This window comes from Stomoxys calcitrans, chromosome 5 (genome assembly GCF_963082655.1).
Source record: "Stomoxys calcitrans chromosome 5, idStoCalc2.1, whole genome shotgun sequence".
NCBI classification, from domain to species: domain Eukaryota; kingdom Metazoa; phylum Arthropoda; class Insecta; order Diptera; family Muscidae; genus Stomoxys; species Stomoxys calcitrans.
This window is the reverse complement of record NC_081556.1, coordinates 118652614-118669755: the sequence shown is the minus strand read 5'-3', so window position 1 is coordinate 118669755 and position 17142 is coordinate 118652614. Positions and strand designations below refer to the sequence as shown.

Sequence of the window (17142 nt, the reverse complement as noted above, 5' to 3'; positions counted from 1 at the left end):
AATTATTTGCAATTTAAATGCTCCTTCCCTTTGAAGATGTTGTAGAACATGGGATAAGTAGACATCAACACTACAAAAATATGGGAATGTTATTTAGACCTACAGAAAGGGAGGATACATCTGAGGCTTCAAGGCTAAGGTGAGGAAACACTAGAACTACTATTTGATACACATTTCCCGGAACATTCCTCAACGGACAACGTGGCGCCAGAAGAGGTTGTCACTGGTATGCATTCGTCTGAGGTTATTAGGGAAATTGTGTCTGAGCCGAAAATCGTTTGGGCGATAAGAAGTTTCGACTCCTTTAAGTCGCCAGGCCCTGAAGTAGTTGTTTTCAGCGGGAGATACAAGTTGCCTACAGTGGAACCTGTCTCCTTGGAAGGAGAGAATGGGTGTTTTGCTGGACAGGAAATTGAACTTCAAATCCAACATTTTGGATAGGACAAGAAAGACAACACTTGCCCTATGCACCTGCAAGAGTTGGGGATAAGACCGCGTGTCATGCATTGGATATATACTGCAGTTCTCAGACCAATGACGCTATATGGTGTTGTGGTCTGTTGGACGGCGCTTCAAAAGTCCACCTACTGTTCAATACTCAACCGGATTCAAAGAATGGCTTGTTTGTGCATCACAGCCGCACTGAGGACGACACCATCCGATGCACTTAATTTAATGCTACATCTAATGTCGCTGGACATTGTGGCTAGACACATTGCTGCGACAACTACTGTGAGGCTAAGTGAGCTTTCCCTTTGGTCGTCGGCTACGGACACTGTGTTATTCTTGACACAATATCCGATGTTCCAGGCAGTGTGGACCCTACCTGAGCCGCTTCTTGATAAAAAGTACTGTACCACTATTCCGATAGAACCGATTGGAACAACGATATCCCTGGTAATAGAAGTTACGTAGACTTCTATATGGATGGTTCCAAACTAAACGGCCAGGGTGTACTCTAACGATCAAGAACTGGTAATATCGGAAAGGTTACCCGACCACGTCAGTGTGTATCAATCAGAGATCCTTGCAATAAAGGAAGTGATGGAATGGCTAAGATATAATGTCTTAACGACGTATGGCATAAATATCTCAGACAGCCAGGCAGCCACTAAATCCCTGGAGAACGTATTTCTGAACACAAAAACCGCCCTCGACTGTCATAGGTCTCTCAACGAGATGGCTAAACACTTAAAAATTCACCTGTTCATGCCGGGCTACAGAGATATCCCAGGGAACTGTAAAGCGGACGAGCTTGCGAGACTAAGAACTAACTTGCACATTCCAGGAAGACTGGATTCTGTGGATAGAGGCATATCGACATGTAAGCTAAGTTTTCAGGACCAGGACTGAATGACAATGAATGACAGATGGTCACAAAGAGAAGGCTGTAAGCATTCCAAAACTATGTGGCCTAATCTAAACTTGAAGAGGCCTACCGCTTTGCTGTTACTGGACAGACGTCTGTTGTGCTGTTGTATATAGTAAAGAGGAATGCCCCAGAGAGGCGTTGAATGCTATTGTCAATCTTAGGCTTTCCCATAGATTATAGTGTCCCGATATATGTAGACAGTGAGGCGGCACTTAAGGCTCTGGACTCGGTTCATGGGAGTTCGAGACTGGTAAGATGATGACAGAAGCTTCATCGGACTATGGGAAAGGCTATCAGGCTCGGGACTAGCTGCCCAAAAATGGATCGCTGATTGGAGTAGATCGTGCTACGCAATCACAATGCCCTCAACTTTGCGAGCTGCTTTGTAGGGCGGATGCCTTCTACGAAGACCGCGCGAATGAAGCGATGGCTGGTACTATGGGTTGGTATGGTACAGATATCTCTTGACATTTTAAATGGTTCGAGCTGAGGTGTTAACGAGATCGACCTACTTTTGTTGGATTTTCGAGCACTATCTTGTAAAAAAAAATGAAAAACGACCATAAATGAAGATTTGATATTCCGAAAAATTTTTTGAAATTCCGAAATGACCAATTTTAGGAGCCTGCCAAAAAGGACCCGGACAATCTAGGACCTTGAAATTTTGCAAACGATCTCGCTAACACCTCAGATTTCAAAAATATTGGGTTCCCCAAAAAGTAATTGCGGATTTTTCATATAGTCGGCGTTGACAATTTTTTTCACAGCTTGTGACTCTGTAATTGCATTCTTTCTTCTGTCAGTTATCAGCTGTTACTTTTAGCTTGCTTTAGAAAAAAAGTGTAAAAAAGTATATTTGATTAAAGTTCATTCTAAGTTTTATTAAAAATGCATTTACTTTCTTTTAAAATATCCGCAATTACTTTTTGGGCAACCCAATATATATCTACCCGCTCTCACGCAGCATATTTTTCGATTTTTTCCCACTGTACAACGCCAACTTTCCTACAATTTAATGTTTGAAGATTATTTCATGCAAATTTTGACCGTGACTGGGCCTGGTCCATCCGCTCAGTCCAATTTTGTCATACTCTTTCCATCATTTCGGCCGGTATCTCACGAATCCATGCTTCAATATTGCCTTCCAATGCGTCAATTGAACGTGAAATAAAATGTTCACCGAACTCGCATCTTAATAAGTCCATTGTAACGCGTACTGTGTGGCATGTGGCACCGTCTTGTTGAAACCGCATGTCATGCAAGTCAAGCTCTTGTATTTTGGGTAAAAATAAAGTTGGATATCATCTCACGGTAGCGCTCACCATTCACAGTTCTGTAACAATTCGCATCATCTTTGAAGAAGTACGGTCCAATGATGCCACTAGCCCATAACCCGCACCAAACTGTGACTTTTTCTGGAAGCATTCGTAGCTCTTGCAATGCTTCTGGCTGATCCAAAATCGACAATTTACTTATTTAAGTCCCATTGAGCCAAAAATGAGCTGCGTCGTAAAATGGAAACAGCGCGCCATGAACTTTCTTAACAGAGCACGCATTTTGATAACAAAATTCAATAATTTGCAAGCGTTGTTCGTTTGTAAGACGATTCATGGTTAAATTATAGACCAAACTGAAGATGTGAAAAAAATACGAAACATGCGTAGCTGTTTAAACCAGTGTTTCCAAAAAGATAATAGTTAAAAAATTACCCTTTACAAGTCAATGTTTCAAATTTCATCGAAATCGAGTCTTAAATGCCGCTTTTATGTATTTTTAGCCGCTCTTAACACATGAAATGTGTGTCGATTCAGTCACTAGTGGCATAAGGTCATTATGTACGGCAAAAACTCTGCATATTGGCCCTCCGAAATCGTATTGCTCGAATGGAAAAACCTGAAGGAGTTTGGACATTGAAATCACCAGCAACAACAACTTCGCTGGTCGGAAAATCCTCCAAAATGCTCGAAATTAAATCAGAAAGAGCGTCAAAGCCATTAATGCAATTAATTTCCGAGTTTGGACTTCTGTATAGAAATCCGACGTGTAGTAGATGTGTTCAAATCATAAATAAAACCCAAAGGGAGTTAGGTTAGGTTGTAAAAAGTTGCGGATGTTAATCCACCCCATGCCACCTAAGCCAGTAAACGGCTTGTTGTGCACTCTAATTATTAAAAAAGTAACCTCGAAAAAGAAAATCTAATTTAGGAATTCCGTAGTATTTACAAAATCCTTAATTGTTTTTTATGCCACACGACTAAGTAGGTTCATGTCGGGTATTATGTCCCCATTATTAATGCCTTGAGAAGGCGTTGATTTCCTTCTGACACTCCAAGTTCGAGACCTGTCCACACCACCTAATGCATTCCGCGATAGCCGGGATCTCCGCCATCGACCATAACACGGTCCTGCAAGCCCACTCTGTTCTCTAGCTTTGATTCATCTGTGTAGCATGATCCCAGATGGCAATCCAGAGTTTCGTCAATCCTACACTCACAGAAAAAAAGTTTGCTGAAAATAGCAATCACTGTCTGCTGAATATTAGTCGTTTATTTACTGCCATTGCAATAGAGCAGCATGTTTACTGCTGAAAAGTCTGTTGTTTGCTGAAAGTTCAATCTATCTTTCTAGTAAATTTTACATTCCTAAAAATCTAAAATTAGTTCATATGGCTTCTAATCCAGAATTCAATGGGAATATCTAACAAAACAAAACAAAAGTAAGAAGAATTAAAATTAAAATGTTCAATCTCAAATTAGAAGATTTTCACAATTTTTGTTTCTCTTTCGAGACGAGCTCAATGATCGGAGATTTCATTTGCAAATGGAAAAGGAAAGCCTGTGAACGCAACACACACCAATCACTATGGGACGCATTTCGTCTTTGGTTAGAAGACTTTTCAACCAAATTAGGTGTAATGGCTGCAAGAGCCGTACGTTGGTATGTTGTATTTGAATCATATTCATTGCAAAAACGCCTCTATGATACAAATATCACATTAACCACGCTCAAAAACCTTGTCTTTTAGCTGTACTTTTCCCAATTCATGTGTTTTAGTGTAATGACGGTTTTTGTGTGTGCAACAATTACACTACTTCCATGGTGTACATGATCCTGTGCATCTTCTGGAAGTTGTATTGATGCCTTCGAACGCTAGACAACGGCTCTCGCTGTTGCTCCGTGTGACCAGGTTGAAAATTTTAATTTTTTTCTTTTTACTTTTGTTTTGAGGAAAAAAAATTAACTTAAAGTAATGATATTTCGGTAGATATTCCCACTGGATTCTGGAGTGAAAACCATATGATAGCAGCAATCATGGACTGCCGAGGAACACTAGTGTTGCACAATATAAAAAGATATTACAAAAATAATTTCGCATGGGAAAAAATTAAAGTAGCATGGCAAGGAATAGAAAGATAGAAGAATGTGGTAATAGTCTTATGTTTCCAAGAGTAATAAATAAAGGATAATAAGTAAGAACGCTTCCGTTTGGCCTCTTCCATGGATCGCATGCGTCAAGTTCTTTGAAAAATTTTTTAAATAGGCAGATTAGACTGTTTATACGGGAGCTTTAAGAGGTTATTGACCGATATAGTCCATACATGCCATGAATATTAAAAGTCAGAACCAAAGAATACCTTCTATTTAAACTTCAGATAAATCTGATAATATTGCGCCCTCCAGGACTTAAGAAGACAAATCGGGAGTTCGATTTATATAGAAGCTAAATAATATTATAAACCGATTTGGACCATATTTGACAGAGTTGTTAGAAGTTATAATAGAAGTCACTATGCTAGTTATAGAAAACTTTGTAGAATTTTTGTTATTTAAAAAATTTGTATGAAATTACTACTCAATTTAAATTTTGAAAACATTTTAAAACTAATATTCATTATAAATTTTTAAAAAAAAATTCTGTAGTACATTTTATAAAACTTCTGATCTCTCAATGGAATTTTTGTTCAAAGCACCACCCAACTCTTTAACTTATTTAAGTTCAAATGAACAAAACCTAGCTGCTAAAATGAAGTTCAACTCAAATTGAACTCTTTCTTTGCAAAAATTAAACCAAAGAAACAAATAAGTGCAGCCAACAAAACAAAAGAGGCTAAGTAGCAGCGAGCAAAAGGATTATCAAACAATTTAACATCAATTTGCCTCCAAGAAAACACCAAGAATAGCAACAGCAATTGCCTCACAAGTTTAAGTGCGAATCAAAGATCAGCAGGAGCAGCAGCAGCATTGGAGACCCAGGGTGATGAAATTGAAGGCTATAAAAGATCACATCAATGCTGTCTAAAATCTCAAGCTCAAAAAGTTAATGGAGATGCCAAAGTCAATTCCAGTGATCAAAGCTGACTGTAGGCAACTAAAGACAGACTCCTAAAAGGTAGTGTTTGCATATTGATTTTTCTTTAGACGAAGAATCTAGACTAAAGGTTTAAGGAGACGAGAGAAGTGGTGTGGAAATGCTTGCACTCCACAAATGAGATTCGTTGCAGTAATTTGCACAATAAGCCACCACCACCGCAAACATTTCTGATTACCAAGCAATTTGCCACAAATCATCACATTAACATTGATTTGTTTCTGTGGTCTCTGGGTAGGATTTCATTGAATGGTGGAAACAAAATTGACTTTTTACAATCTTCTTGGTTCACTGGTGCTGATTGAATTTTAAAGGTTTTGGGGCAATGTCAATAAATAGGCAGCGAAGTTGTGTTGTGTCAATAGTAGGCAGAGTGTTAAAATCAACATCATTTGAAACGTGTTGGGCGCCAAAAAGTGATGGCGGGAGTGGCCTCTCTGATAATGACCCATTATAGTGGAAGCCAACAATATGACCCTTTGGAATTGATCATATTGAGGCATTGGCTTCTTTGCCCCATACCAACCAAGTATAAAATTCAACTAAAATTATTGCATGAAATACATGTTGGGTCATTGAAGGAATACCCTTCGATATGGAATTTCAAAATTGTTTGCGTGTTTATGAAAGGAAGTTCCGGTTGTGTAAACCAACGATTATCACCTGGCAATGTTGGCTAGCCAGAGCTAAATCGTTGGAAGAATGTCTAGAAATTATGGAAAACACTAATGAAGATGGAAGACTATTAACAATTAAATTTTCTGTTTAAAATTTGTTATCTGTAACGGGCAGTTTGGTAAGTAGGAAAGAAACAAGTAAAAGCGTGTTATGTTCGCCTGGGGCGAATCCTATATACCCTTCACCATGAATCGCATTTGTAGGGTTATTGGAACGATTTTCTTTTATAGGCAGAAACTAAAAACGAATTATAGAAGTTCATAACTATATGGTAACTATCTATTATATTGTATAACAAGTAAAAGCATGCCGGTCTGAATCTTGGGAACCCACTACCATGGATTCTGCTATAGGAGCTTTATCTGGTTACAGACCGATTTGGACCGTACTTCGTACAGTTGTTGTGATTCATAAAAGAACACTGTATGCAAAATTTCACCAAAATCGGACAAAAATCGGGAGTTGTAAGGGCTCAGGAAGTCAAATCGGGAGATCGGTTTATATGGGAGCTATATCATGTTCTTGACCGATTTAGAGCGTACTTGGCACAGTTGTTGAGAGTCATAACAGAACACTATGTGCAAAATTTCAGCCAAATCGGTTGAAAATTGAAGCTTCCAGGGGCTCAAGAGATCAAAACGGTAGATCAGTTTGTATGGGAGCTATATCAGGTTATACACAAAATTGAGGCTTCCAGGGACTGAACAGGTCAAATCGGGAGATCGGTTTATATGGGAGCTACAAGAGGTTCTTGCTCGATTTGAACCGTATTTGGCAAAGTTGTTGGAAGTCTTAACGGAACACTATGTGCCTAATCGAACTAAAATTGCGGCTTCCAGGGGCTCAAGAAGTCAAATCGGGAGATAGGTTTATATGGGATATAGATCAGGTTATAGACCGATTTAAACCATACTTGGCACAGTTATTGAGAGTCATAACAGAACACTATGTGCAAAATTTCCAAATCGGATGAAAATTGAGGCTTCCAAGGGCTCAAGAAGTCAAATCGGGAGGTCGGTTTATACAGGAGCTAAATATATTAGGTTCTTGACCTATTCGGACCGTACTTGGCACAATTGGTGGAAGTGGAAATTGATGGTTCCAGGGGCTCAATAGATCAAATCGATAGATCAGTTTTTATGGGAGCTATATCAGGTTATACACCGATTTGAATCGTACTTGGCACAGTTATTGGAAGTCATAACAGAATACTATGTGCAAAATTTCAGCCAAATCGGATGACAATTGAGGGGTTCAAGAAGTCAAATCGGGAGATCGGCTTATATAGGAGCTATATCTTTCTTGACCTATTCGCACCGTACTTGGCACAATTGGTGGCAGTCATAACAGAACATGATGTGCAAAATTTCAGCCAAATCGGTTGAAAATTGAGGCTTCCAGGGGCTCAATAGATCAAATCGGTAGATCAGTTTATACGGGAGCTATATCAGGTTATAAACCGATTTGAAACGTACTTGGCACAGTTGTTGGAAGTCACAACAGAATACTATGTGCAAAATTTCAGCCAAATCGAACAAACATTGCGGCTTCCAAGGGTTCAAGAAGTCAAATCGGGAGATCGGTTTATACGGGAGCTATATCCAAATCTGAACCGATATGGCCCATTTGCAATCCCCAACGACCTACATCAAATTTAAGTATCTGTACAATTTCAAGCAGCTAGATTTACGCGTTCAAACGCTATCGTGATTTCGACAGACGGACGGACATGGCTAGATCGTCTCAGGATGCCGGGACGATCAAGAATATATATACTTTATAAGTTCCTAGATCAATATTTCGAGGTGTTATAAACGGAATGACTAGAATAGTTTACCTCCATCCTTTGATGGTGGGTATAAAAATGGAAGTGTTGCGTTTTGTTTGTTTGTTCCGAATAGACTAAAAAATGGCTGACTCGATTTTCATGAAATTTTCTCAGATGGTAGAATTCAAGGGCGGACCCTCCCCCAAACCACAATTTTCCAAAAACGCCAGATCTCGAAGATGGGTGCAACGATTTAAGTGCAACGTTGGTTAATACATATTTATCGGAGGTGGTGGCCAACATAACGTCGTACACCAATTTCATCACAGATGATTTGCATAGAAAATTTAATCCAAATTTCTATTTTTACTGTGCAGTTGTCTTCATATCTCACATATAAAAATCAATTTGTGTTTGTTTGTAGGTTTGTTTGTTTGTGTGTTCCTTATAGACTCAGAAACGGCTTAACCGATTTTTTTGAAATTTTCACAGATGGTGCATAATGACCCCGTGGTGAAAATGGGGTACTAAATTTTTTGATATCTGAAGGGGGGGCGGACCCTCCCCCTTACCCTAATTTTCAGAAACGCCATATCTCGAAGATGGGTGGTGCGATTTAAGCGAAAAATTTTAAAATTTGGTATCCAAATTTCGGGTGGGGTACCTAGGGGGGCCGCCCCACCCTTAAGCCTACCAAACATACATTTAGACCAATCACGACAATATGGGACTCAAATGAAAGGTATTTAGAATAAGAAAACGTATCTGATATCCAATTGTGGAACCAAGTGCTAGGGGGACCACCCCAAGCCCCAAAACACCCCTAAATCGGACATATTTACCGACCATGGCAATATGGGACTCAAATAAAAGGTATTTGCGAGTAGAATACGCATCTGATATCCAAATGTGGAACCACGTTTCTGGGGTCCACCCCTTCCCCAAAACACCCCCCAAACTGGACTTATTTACTGTCCATGGGAATATGGGGCTTAAATAAAAGGTATTTGACTGTAGCATATGAATCTGGGATCCAAATATGGGACCAAGTGTTTAGGGGGGCGCCTCTCCCCAAAAACATCCCCCAAAGGGCACAAAATTGACGACCATAGCAATATGCGGCTCAAATGAAAGGTCTTTGGGAGTAAAGCACGAATCTTATATCAATATTAGGGAAAAGTGTCTATGGGGCCAACCCACCCCCACAACACCACCCAAATAGGAAGTATTTGCTGACTATTGCAATATGAGGTTCAAATAGGAGGGTTTTTAAAGTAGAACACAAATCCGATTTATATATTTTCAAGGCAAACTCACTGAGTGGCCGCCCATCCCCCAAAACGTATTTGTTCACCAAGACAATTTGGGTATCAAAGAAAGTGGAACTAAATATGCATAGTTTTTAGGGCCAATACCCCAAACCGGACATATTTGCTGACTTTTGTTATAAGGAGTTTAAATGAAATTAGAAAACGAATTTGATATCCAATTTTGAGGGCAATAGCAATATGGGGTTCAAATAAATGATATATAGATATATGAGAATAGAGCACGTTGCTGATATATTTTCCGGGCTTAGTGTTTGGGGGACCACCCCAACCACCAAAACACCTCTTAATCGGGCATATTTACCGACCATGTCAATGTGTTGCTCAAATGAAAGGTATTGGGGGGTAGAGCAAGAAATGATACCTATTTTCGGGACCAATTTTCTGGGGGTCTACTCCTTTCCTAAAATACCCCACAAACAGCAATTTTTTACTGACCATCGCAATGTGGGGCTCAAATAAAGGTATTTGGGAGTAGAATACGAATTTGATATCCAAATGTAGGACCATGTATTTAGGGCATCACCCCTTTCCCAAAACACCCCCACAGGGAAAAAATTTTTTCCCTTTTTTTGTTCCATATAAAGTAAAAGAAGGCGCAGAGGAGCGGGCCCGGGTCAACTAGTTCTCTTATAAAATGAACTCTCCTTATCATTAAGTTTAACTTATGTGCTTCTTAAGATCTCTATACCACCCTCGTCTTATAAAAACAAGGAAATACTAAAGGGGATTTTGTTTAAAATTAATATCACTTTAGAGTTTAGCATAAATTAACATAGGAATGATCGTTTAATCGACAGCAGAAAAAATTGTTAAATAGGAAATACGAAACACAAGCGGACCACAGACAGAGAATACTACGAACATAAACAGGATATGACCAGGGTTACTCTACCTAGCGTGTGAGTGTGTGTATGGGAAAAAACTGGGAAGACAAATCAAAAAAAAAAAAAAATTAATTAATACAAAATGTTCCCCGTTCCCATATGTTTGCTTGGGCTCATCCAAACATTGGTCATTACCACAACGTAAATCGCATAAAATCATTGAATGTCATTAAAATTCTTCCGCACTAAGCAATGCGGAGATAAAAATCCTCTACTGACTGCTAAACACATAGGGGAAAATATTTCATTAAAACCTTCAATATCATGAAGAAAAATTCACGATAGTATAAATTAACCACAAAACCACAAAAAGACGCAATTTCAAGTAATGGAACGAAAGAGCTTTTCCATAGCCCCCATTGCTGCGCGATTAAACAATAGAAGGAAATTTCATAAATTTTACAAATATCCAAAGTTAATCCCCTTAGCTTCACTTTCCTAAAGAGACTGAGGACAGCTCATTGGGTTACCAACAATCATTTACTATCTGTCTGTCTGTCTGTCTGCCTGTTGCAGTGGCTGGCTTATTCTTCGTCTCCGATAAATAGCCATCAGCAATATGTGTTCGCATCCCTGGAATGATGATGAAGACCATAACGATGAGTAGGACAACGACAATGATGCTGACGACGCTCATCGTTGGTTGTCGATCGATGCCCAACTAAAGTCTTATGATATTGTTTTTCATGTATCTGGCCGATATCGCGAAATTGCAACCAGGAAGTTTTTCTTTTCATAGAAGTAAATTTTGTAAAAAAAAATCAAAATTGGCTAAAATGAGAAAAAATCCCCAAAAAAGATAAATAATGCATATCTCACGCACATTGTGGCATAAACTATCGCCACAATTTCCCCCTGAGAGCAGCTGAGTCTTTCAAACAAATATTTTTAGGCCAAACACAATGAAATGTGAGGAAACGATGAAAACATGAACAGTGACTACACGAAATATGTCAGATGTGGTAAAGAACGAAAACTTTAATTTTAAAAGAAAAAAAAATCAACAATTTTTGTTGTCATTAAAAAAAAAAAAAAACATAAAAATGTTTAAAAACCCGATTTGACTTTGATAAAATAAATTCGAAAAATTATTTGTCGAAATTTTTTTTTGGCAAAATGTGATCTTTTTGGTTAACCCGACGGTGTGTTTTATGTCCTAACACTGCCCAAAAACGGACATCAAATTCGTGTTTCAGGATCTCAAAATGTGTACCACGTAAGGTGCGTTTTTCGCTAAATCTGAACTTTTATACACTCAAAGAAAAAAGTCTGCTATTAATAGCAAACACTTTCCGCTGACTGTTAGTACTTAATATTGCTGCTATTACAGCAGTAGTTTTGCTGTTCTAGCAAAATTTTTGCAATTTCAGAGCAGTCTACTGCTAAAATAAATAAAATTAAATGAAATAAAATAAAATAACAAAACTTAAATAAAAAACTTAAATTAAATAAAATTAAATAAAATGACAAAAATAATATGTAAACCAACTTTAGTCATAATCCGGTGAAAAATTTATAATTAATGCCCCAATAGCAGCTATATCGAAATATGGTTCGATTTGGACCAAATTGGACACGGATATTGAGTGGTCTAATAAGTATAAGTCATTGTTTAAAACAAAATATTGGTCTTTTTGGTAGCCATATCCAAATATAGGCCGATCTGAACCATAAACGACACGGATGTCGAAAAGCCAAACATAAGTCACCGTGTCACATTTCAGCGAAATCGAATTATTAATGTGCTTTTTATGGGGCCAAGACTTTAAATCGAGAGATTGGTCAATATGGCAGCTATATCCAAATCTGAATCGATCTGGGCCAATTTTGAGAAAAATGTCGAAGACCCTAAAACAACTCACTGTCCCAAATTTCAGCGAAATCGGACAATAAATGCGCCTTTTATGGGCCCAAAACCTTAAATCGAGAGATCGGTCTATATGGCAGATATATCCAAATCTGAACCGATCTGAACCAAATTGAAGAAGGATGTGGAAGGGCCTAACACAACTCACTGTCACAAATTTCGGCGAAATCGGATAATAAATGCGCCTTTTATGAGCCCAGGACCTTAAATCGAGACATCGGTCTATATGGCAGCTATATCCAAATCGGGACCGATCTGAGCCATATTGCAGAAATATGTCTAGGGGTCTAACCCAACTCACTGCCCCAAATTTCGGCGTAATCGGACAATAAAAGCGCCTTTTATGGGCCCAAAACCTTAAATCGAGAGATCGGTCTATATGGCATCTATATCCAAATCTGGCTCAGACCTCGTCTATTGCCAATATTACATTTTTCAATTCTTTTACTTCACTGCCTGCTAGTAGGCGGTTGAAATCGCTCCAAACCAATTACAATGAGCCGCATCACTCGGTTGTTTTTTCTTTGCAGGAAAATCCCAAAAGGCAAACAATAACGACGACGTAGACGTTTAGTTTTTCATTTTTGTCGGTCAGCGAAAAATTCATTAAATGTATCGAGTGTTAGATGTGATCAGTCTGTCGGTCGGTCGGACATTGCTTTTGGCCGTCCGCAACCAGTTTTTGGGTGTCAGTTGGAGCATGTTGGGCCGCATACTTTTGCGCAAATTCAGTCGCATTAAAAAGCTGCATCTCCCTCCCACACAAATGCGGGAAAACAACTGCTAACGATCCTCATTCGAAACTCGGAGAAAAAACAAAATAATTCGCCAATTGAGGCAAAACGTAAAATTGCCAAAGAGATTTATAAAGATTACAATGTTTGTTTTAAAAGGATCATTATTTTGCAATGGATGCGATGCTTGGGATGGATTTCGAAAGCTTTGCAGTATTTTGGTGTGCTGGATAAATAATAATAATTTTTATGAAAAGGATTGAATAGCCTAGTGGATTATAGGGCTTTATTTACTTAAGATTGGAAAACGTGTTGGCATAATAAAAATAAATTTCATTGATTTAATAAAAGAAAAAACAAATTGGTATAAAAAATGTTTGATGATTGGTGTATAAAGTCAAGTAGGGAAAGGTAAAAAAAATGTGATGAACTATGATATTCTATCGTGCATCAAGAGAAATGTCCAAAGTTGCCATAAAAAATAATTTTATGATTTTAATTTAAGGAACCAAACATTATTTAACCACAGAAAATTCAATTATCCATTTTTCTTCTAAAAGTAAAATAAAGGCAAGAAAGGTTTTCCCCCTCCTTTGTTCCCGTTAAAATATTAAATAAGAAAATTATGATTTTAATAAAAATTTATTGAGCCACTGCCACCAAACACCATTAACGCGCACTTGCTTAATTAGTATGACAACTCAGTGGGAATGTGAAATAAATAGAATTTTAATGGGTTTTCCCTTTTTTTATTGAATTTAGTTGGGCTCTACTTCTCCTAATTTTGATCTCTTTTGTTGTTAACAAGAGATTTTCAAATTTTATTCTTGCTGGGTGTAATTAATAAATTGAATGAATGGGCATTGTTAACACCAACCAACTAACCAACCAACAATGTTCCATGTCAAACTGATCGACCATGAGTGATACCCTCATAATCAACACTTTTGGAAAAGCGTGATGTATGGTCCAGCCAATGACCATTCAACCCCTCTTTTGATGAAGACAAAGTCATTGTGGTTGCCCTACAAAGTCATGCTACTGGAAAATTGATCACCACATGGTTGGATGAAAGTAAAAGTGAAAGTTTGCAAGTACGCTAATAACCATCGACAGTTACAGGGATGAAAAAAGATTCTGGAACAACTTACTGCAATTACATGAAAAAACAAATAACACTTTGTGTTATGGCATATTTATAATATATTTAAAATTTTAAAGAAAAGAGTTTGTCAAAAATTTATTTGTATAAAAAAAAATTTATAAAAAATCCATTCGTATAGAAAATGTTGTAAAACCTTTATTTTTATAGAGAATTTTTTCAAAATTTTATTTTTATAGAGAATTTTTTCAAAATTTTATTTTTATAGAAAATTTTGTCAAAATTTTATTTTTATAGAAAATTTTGTCAAAATTTTATTTTAATAGAAAATTTTATCAAAATTTTATTTTTATAGAAAATTTTGTCAAAATTTTATTTTTATAGAAAATTTTATCAAAATTTTATTTTTATAGAAAATTTTGTCAAAATTTTATTTTTATAGAAAATTTTGTCAAAATTTTATTTTTATAGAAAATTTTGTCAAAATTTTATTTTTATAGAAAATTTTGTCAAAATTTTATTTTTATAGAAAATTTTGTCAAAATTTTATTTTTATAGAAAATTTTGTCAAAATTTTATTTTTATAGAAAATTTTGTCAAAATTTTATTTTTATAGAAAATTTTGTCAAAATTTTATTTTTATAGAAAATTTTGTCAAAATTTTATTTTTATAGAAAATTTTGTCAAAATTTTATTTTTATAGAAAATTTTGTCAAAATTTTATTTTTATAGAAAATTTTGTCAAAATTTTATTTTTATAGAAAATTTTATTTTTATAGAAAATTCTATAGAAAATTTTTATTTTTATAGAAAATTTTGTCAAAATTTTATTTTTATAGAAAATTTTGTCAAAATTTTATTTTTATAGAAAATTTTGTCAAAATTTTATTTTTATAGAAAATTTTGTCAAAATTTTATTTTTATGGAAAATTTTGAAAATTTTTTTTTTTTGAAAATTTTGTCTAAATTTTATTTTTATAGAAAGTGTTGTAAAATTTTTATTTTTATAGAAAATTTTGTCAAAATTTTATTTTTATAGAAAATTTTGTCAAAATTTTATTTTTATTGAAAATTTTGTCAAAATTTTATTTTTATAGAAAATTTTGTCAAAATTTTATTTTTATAGAAAATTTTATCAAAATTTTATTTTTATAGAAAATTTGTCATCAGATACTCTCATGGGTTTTTTGAGAGGCCCCCAGGGTGGTAGATTTGTGGGATAGGTGGTGGTATTGACCCCCAAAAACTTGGTCCGAAAGTGGGTCTCAATTTCGTGCTCTTCTCCCAAATACCCTTTATTTGAGTCCCATATTTCCACCGATTTAGGGTTGTTTTGGTGCGTGGGATGGTTCCCCAGACACTTAACCCTGAAAATCTCAGCTTCGTGATCTACTCTCAAATACCACTTATTTAAACCCGATATTGCCATTGGTTCATATGATGAGGCGTCCTTTCTCTCATCAGTAGCAAAAACGCTTAAGGCATTACTTCTTCTGAGCCTCGTAGGAGAATTTCCATTCGCCGAGCATCAGCATGGATTTCGAAGACTGCATAGCACAACAACTGCTTTGCATGCCATCACCGCACACATTTGCCGTGGCTTCAATCAGCCTAGACCATATGATAAGACAGTCTTCGTGGCACTGGACCAAACTATTTATGGACATCGAAAACACATCCCTTCAGCTAGGCCTGAAACGCTGGGTCCTGAATTATCTATGTGGTCGCCAGTCATTTGTGGAATTTGGGGATAAGAAGTCGAAGCACCGTAGATTGAAACAGGGAGTTCCCCAAGGCGGGGTGATAACTCCGGCACTGTTTAACCTCTAACTATCCTTCATTCCACCCCCTCCAGACGGCATAGAGCTCGTATCATATGCGGACGAGTGTATGATCATTGCATCAGGCCCCCACCCATTGTTGACATCTGCGATAGGTTGAACGTCTACCTCAACGAACTTGCCTCATATTTCGCTGCAAGAAATCTGAAGACATCTGCACCCAATCCTTCGGCCACATTGTTCACTACAAATACGCGTGAGTTGAATACTGAGCTGACTGTGATGGTCGATGGAGAAATGATTCCGACCATCAAGTGTCCCAAAATACTTGGCGTCACATTTGACAGCTCTTACATATTCTCCCCATATGCCACAGCAATTTGCGATAAAGTCAAAAGTAGAAACAAGGTCCTCAAGTCACTTTCCGTCAGAACTTGGGGTGCAGACAAAGAAACCTTGTTGACCACGTACAAAGCAATTGGCCGGTCTGTGGTAAGTTATGCAGCGCCAGTCTCGTGAGATTTGTGACACGCATGCAAAGGGCTGTCTCCTCAGTTCTCATGTGGACCACCTCCATCAGGAGACAAAGATTCTGCGAAGACATAATGCTGTCTAAGCAATATCTTTTGGGCTGTTATCGCACAGACCAGCCAAATCATTATCTTGTGGATAGATATCCACCGCCCAGATGCCCTAAAACAGACCGCAACACAACGTAGGGCTAGCTATTTAGTGCGATTTAGGAAGGCCTTCCAAATTATCAAACCGTTATCCAAAATCTCATCGCACTACATTCCTTAACAAAAATCATCGACATACTGGGACATGACATGTTGGTCATTTGGACTCGACTATAAAAAGGAAGTTCTTTATCATTGAGCTAAACTTTGAATCTGACAGCACTCATCGAAAAAAATATTTCTTTTCGAAAGCTATAAAATAAAATTTTGTTAGTCCTGCTAACTTCATGAACTTAGAGGTACGCATATCAGTATTAGCAATTCGTTATATGCTATCCATCCATGTATTTCAAGAATAAGGAAAATTCTCAACCTTTGCACACAAAACTCTGTTGTGATTAACCACCTATAAGACTTCTTTCCTATAGCGCATATGGATGAACTTGCGATATGCCGAAACCGGCAACAGTATTAATTACTTGTTGTTTTTTTCTATTAATAGATGAGCACAAGGTTATTGATTTCAGTAAGACCCATTTAAATCGTTGGTTAGTCAAAGAGAATAAATAATTTCAA

At 37.0% G+C, this 17142-nt stretch overlaps 1 protein-coding gene across 2 annotated transcripts in view; it reads right to left on the bottom strand.

The window, feature by feature from the left end:
* LOC106093671 (protein N-terminal asparagine amidohydrolase) overlaps positions 1-17142 on the bottom strand; it is a 176822-nt gene that overhangs the window by 159443 nt on the left and 237 nt on the right. The gene's annotated exons all lie outside the window — the stretch shown is intronic.